This window comes from Trifolium pratense, linkage group LG7, assembly GCF_020283565.1.
Source record: "Trifolium pratense cultivar HEN17-A07 linkage group LG7, ARS_RC_1.1, whole genome shotgun sequence".
NCBI classification, from domain to species: Eukaryota; Viridiplantae; Streptophyta; class Magnoliopsida; order Fabales; family Fabaceae; genus Trifolium; species Trifolium pratense.
The window spans coordinates 20665879-20672419 of NC_060065.1; positions in this window are offsets into that span (position 1 = coordinate 20665879).

Below are 6541 nucleotides of genomic sequence, written 5' to 3' on the forward strand. Positions count from 1 at the left end.
GTTTTATATATAAGAAATATTTCACATTTTAGATTCATTCTAGAAATGATGTATTTAGACTATATTATTGTCTTGATACATCAATTTTACAATGAAACTAAAAAGTCAACTTTTTCTTATATATATAGAACCGGAAAGTCCACTTTTTCTTATATATAAATCCGGAAGGAGTATCTTATATCATTAAATGCTAATTTTCTATATTTAATTATTTTATCACGTGCTCTTGGGGCATACGTTAACATGACCCTTTAAATTTTACTGCATGAAAACAATTTTTTTTCGCAAACTCTAATTATTTTGTTTTAGTTGCTTGGGTCTTAAGCTGGGTTAATTGCGTCTTTTGATTGTTAGGTATAAGTTATAAAAGATTAATTAATTGTTGGTTGATTCAGTGGTGATTAACGCTGAATTTAGTAGGGAATACTATGATTCGATCCCCACAACTACGATTGAGAGGGGACTAAAACCACTCGATATCAGAGCTGACATCCGAACTTGATTAAGCGGTTCAGTAAGCCGGATATATGTGGTGAAAACCAAAAAAAATTATAAAAGATTAAAAAAATAATAAGAGAGATTTAGAGATCAAGATATACTACAATGTCATTTTTTAAAGAAAAAGAAAAAATATATATATATATATATATATATATATATATATATATATATATATATATATATATATATATATACACACGATGTCATATACTCCTATAATATTTGAGATTAATTTTTATGCATTGAAGTTGCAAGACAAAATATATTTTAGATGCATTCAGTCAAAAAACCAAATAATATATAATTCAATTTTAGTTCTTAAAATAATATGTATATGACATGATTTAATTGAATATATGTTAAAAAAAAATTGTATAGTAGTGTATACAAAATTAAATTCATATAAATATATATAATATTTATATTTTGATAAATAATCCAAATTTTATAAATGCATAAAAAAGTAAGTAAAAGGCAAGATAGTGATGCAGGAACTGTGCTGTAAAACAGGAAATGGTACAATGTAAGAACACGTCACTTTCATCTGTACAACAACGTACGCGAAGTAACCAATAAGAAATCGAAAACGAAGCACCTATGTCTGCAACTTTTATCATCACCAGTATGTCCCATCGAGATGCTTTTGTATTTTTTTATCAGCAATGCCTTTTATATTTTTGTACGGCTAATATTTAAATATCTACGTATACCATCTTTTTAGTCAAAAAGAAAATGTACATCTTCTAGCTATTAGTGTATATAAGCACTTATGTAATATTGCATTTAAATGTGTAATTAGCTAGTCAAACTAAGAACCTATGCTGACGTGTAATTAGTTCGTTAGGAGTTAGTTCAATAAGTGATGACGTGTGATACACCTAAAAATATGCTATTTATTTAGTTAATTTACTATTATATTTTAATTATTTTTATTTCGATTTCTAAGTTTTATATTATGAATCGTTACTTATTTCTCGTATTTTAAATAAACAGATAAAAATTGTACGAGTTGAAGAAAGGAACGAAAACGGACCAAAAAGGAGCAAAAATGGACAAAAAAGGGCCACACATGTGCAGCCCACCAAACACACGTTGCCGTCCGCCAACCAGGCCAAGATGGCGCCTGCCAACATGCACCAAGTGGCACCCGCCACATGCACACATGGCGCCAGCCATGTGCTTTCTTCATCCTGGCCATTCCTGCAATCAAACGGTCACGCGCTAATTTGCTAAAGTCCCACATCGGCCAGATTTATGTTTTGTCTCTTGTGAAATTAGTATAAATAGGCCCCTTTTCTCCACTTTCAAGGAACCAACCGATAACACTTGACTAGAGAATTGAAAACTAGGCTTAGTACCACAAGGTTTTCTTCTCTAAAGTCGAGAGTTTAGTATTATTTTATTCTCCGTTGAGAATAAAATAAGTTTTTTTTATTTTCCTACCGTTACGCTGTCGGAATCCGTACTCGAGATTTCTTTTTAATTCAGGTTCTTATTTTATTTTATGGTCTTATTTATTTCTTATCTTTATTTTATTGCTTTTATTTTATGCTTTTAATTTCTGTTTTTATTTTTATTATGTCTATTTATTTATTTGCTTATTTTATTTTTATGTCTTTATTTTTAGTTATGTCTAGCTAAATTTAGCGTTGCTAGGATGTGTAGTTAGTAGCTAATAGGGGTTCGGTAGTTAATTCGCGCTTAATAGTTTTCAACCACCAGTTTTAAATAAATACGTTTTCAAATAATTAGTCACGAGAGTGAGGATTGTTTTAAAGGCATTAAACCAACATTGACGAGAGTTGAGGTTTAGGGTCGGATAGTTAAAACTGACCATTAGTTCTAAGTCCGCGAGAGCTATTTAGGATTAATGAGTTTTATATTGATTTTCAAAGGTACTTATATAGGTAAGTGAGCGCGTGAGAGCTGAGCATTTATTTTATCTAAGTATAACGCTAGTCAAGATTTGCGTGAGCTGAGATTAGTGTTTTTAAATTAAATATAATTCTTGAAAACTGACAACGGTTTTATTTTCTTAAGCAGTTTTTAATTAAGCGTTGATTATAATTCGTCACGAGAGTGAGAATTAATTAAAGTAAAAATCAATAGAGCGAGAGCGTGAGATTTCTACTAGATAGTAAAAACTGAACATTAAATCTAATTCGCAACGAGAGTTGGGATTAGAATTAATTAAATTATATTGTTTTTCAAAGAGTATTTTATTAGCGGGTGTGAGGACGAGAGTTAAGCACCACCTTTATAATTTATAATACTATCTGAATTGTATTTTTAAAACAATATAGTTTCGAAAATTTAATTGTTTACACCACTAAAATCTAGAAGTAATGCAACTACTTTGTAAAGTATTTTATTAATTTCATGATGAGAGTTGTGAGAGCTGGAACTGAGAACGGCTTTCGCCTGGAGCATCGATTTTATTAAAATACGACAATTAGATGCGGTAGTAATTTTGTCTAGCGCGAACTAAGTATTGAACCCTCTGAAGCAACTAATAGCACGTCCTAGCAATATTTTATTTACATATTAAAAATCTAAAAAAAAATATTTATTTCTCTTATTTTAGTTATTCAATTAATCATAACCCTTTAAATCATTAGCCTTAGATTTACAAAGCAACACTAGAATACGGTAGGTCGATTATTGGTCCTTTGGGTTCGATATCTTTTAAAACTACACGACACGACTGTATACTTGCAGTACCATTGCGTTGTCACACGATCAACGTGTCACTGAGTTTGTTACAATTAGGTGATGTGGCAGTCTCACTAGTATTGAAAAGAAGACCAATATATATTGAGTATTCTTCTTCCACTGTAATTGCACAATCAGTTTTTCAAAGAATGAAAATAATGAAAAGAGAAATTGTTCAAGATTTCAACATGGTATCACAGAGCCCTTAAGGTTCAACCATTTTTTTCGCTTCCGCACTACTCATCAACTCGCATCGTCTTCCTCAATGGAGCCACCACAAACTCCAGATGCAAACGCCTCCGAAGACGTCGCGACTGCCGATCTACCCTCCACCACCAAGGGTTCGTCAAAATCAGGTCTCACTCATTCACTTACCATCAAATTAGACGAAAAGAACTACCTCCTATGGAATCAGCAAGTCAATGGAGTCATAACTGCTCACAATCTTCACCGATTTGTCGTCAATCCAGAGATTCCGCTGCAATACACCTCCGTCGCCGATCGTTTAGACGGAAAGAATTCCGATGAATATCAACGGTGGCTTTTCAAAGATCAAACACTATTCACGTGGCTTCTTTCCACCATCTCCGATGGTGTTCTTCCACGAGTTCTGAATTGCAAGCATTCGCACGAAGTCTGGGACACAATTCACAAATTCTTCAACTCTGTACTCAAATTGCGTGCACGCCAATTAAGATCTGAGCTCAAGAACACCAAGAAACTCTCAAAATCGGTAAACGAGTATCTTCTTCGTGTTAAATCCATTGTGAATTCCCTTATTGCTGTAGGTGATGTTGTTTCTGAACAAGAACAAGTCGATGCGATATTAGAGGGATTACCAGAAGAATTCAACTCATTCGTAATGATGGTTTATAGTCGGTTTGAAACACCAACAGTTGAGAACGTAGAAGCCCTACTCTTGCTTCAAGAAGTTCAATTTGAGAAATTTCGCCAAGAACTAGCAAACCCTAGCGTTTCTGCCAACATAGCTCAGGTGGAAACCAATTCCAATAGTCCTAAATTGGAATATGAAGATCATGAATCAGGCACTGAGCATTACAATGTCAACACTAATCGTGGCCGTGGACGAGGAAAAGGAAGAGGCAGAGGTCGTGGCAAGACTCAAAATGCACCTAGCACCGGTAAAGTTCAATGCCAAATCTGTGGAAAATCTAACCATGACGCTGCAATTTGCTGGTACAGGTATGAACCTCCTCCCTCTAAACCTAAAGGACGTGGTCACAATGCTGGTAACACCTCAAGACCTTTACACTATAATCCCTACCCTCGTCCCACTGCTCATCTTGCCATACCCCAATTTTACAACACACCAGACATGGACTCAGTTTTTACTGCTTCTTGGTACCCTGACTCAGGAGCTTCCCATCATCTTACCTTCAATCCCAACAACATTGGCTATCGCATGCCCTATTATGGACATGATCAAGTTCTAATGGGAAACGGTCAAGGTGTGTCCATTAACTCTTTAGGTCACTCTAATTTTTACTCTCCCTATGACCCTAATGTGCAACTCAAACTCAATGATTTATTACATGTTCCACACATTTCCAAAAATCTTTTATCTGTGAGTAAGTTTGCACAAGATAACAATGTATTTTTTGAATTTCACCCTCATTCCTGCTATGTGAAATCTCAGGATTCTAAACACACTCTGCTTGAAGGCACAGTTGGATCTGATGGACTATACAAGTTCAAGCCCTTCAAGTTCACTCCTCCTAACACCAATGTCAATCACAAGGTGTCTTCAAATCCTGTCTCTACTCTGCATAAGTCCCCTAGCTCTACTTTCAGTAATTTTTCTATCTTGCATAATAATGTTCAATGTAATAATGCTATGTCCAATGGACAATTAGATAGCACTTTTCATATCTGGCACCTAAGGTTAGGCCATGCTCATAATAAAGCAATTCAAACTATTTTGAATATGTGTAATATACCTTTTTCCAATAAAGATACTGTCATTCCTTGTATTCCTTGTTGTATTGGCAAATCTCACAGGTTATTTGCACCTTTATCTAACACTATCTACACCACACCTTTTGAGGTAATTCATTGTGACCTGTGGGGGCCTGCTCCCTTTGTATCACACAATGGTTTCAGTTATTACATAGCCTTTGTAGATACGTTTACCAAGTACACTTGGATCTATTTCCTTCACCAAAAGTCTGATGCCTTAAAAGCATTTAACCAGTTTTTAACCTACATTAAAAACCAGTTTCAAACTTCTATCAAAGCTATCCAATCTGACTGGGGGGTGAATTCAGGCCTTTCACTTCACTTCTGAACACACTAGGCATTCAACACAGGATCACATGTCCACACACATCCCATCAAAATGGAACAGTTGAGCGTAAACACAGACAAATAGTAGAAATGGGTCTTACTCTATTATCACAAGCCTCTATGCCCCTGAAATTTTGGGACCATAGCTTCACCCAAGCTGTTCACCTAATAAACAAACTACCATCTAATGCTCTGTCATCATTCAAATCACCCCATCAAGCACTATTCAATTGCATTCCTGATTACACTCAACTTAGAGTCTTTGGTTGTCTGTGTTTTCCACATCTGAGACCATACAATAAAAACAAACTTCAATTCAGATCCAGCCCCTGTGTATACCTTGGAGTATCCCCTCAACACAAAGGTCATAAATGCCTTGATGAACATGGAAGGGTATATGTGTCTAAAGATGTAGTTTTTCATGAGTCACACTTTCCCTACTCTACTATTTTCCCTCCAAACTGCACTAGTGACAACACCTCTGACACTACATCACTACAAAATAACTCTATTCCCATTACAAGTTTTAACTCCAACACAACATCAAAAACAACACCCTTAACAATAGCTCAAATCAACTCTTTGATAACTCAACCCCTTATACCTTCTAACTTTAATGATCAGCCAACCACCCCACCCTCAAACTCTGACATACCCAGCAGTTCTTCCCCACCCACCAATATTGAGCATAACAAACATCCCATGATTACAAGAACTAAAACTGGCAATCTCAAACCCAAAACCTTCACTGCCAGCATTGCACCCACCAATGTAAAAAGTGCATTAGCTGAACCCCAATGGCTTCAAGCTATGCAAGCAGAATACAAGGCCCTAATGGATAACAAAACTTGGTCCCTGGTACCTCTCCCACCCCATAGAAAGGCCATTGGATGCAAGTGGATCTTTAGAGTTAAAGAAAATCCTGATGGCTCCATAAACAAATATAAAGCACGCCTAGTTGCCAAGGGCTTCCTTCAAACTCCAGGTTTTGATTTTACAGAGACCTTTCCACCTGTCATCAAAC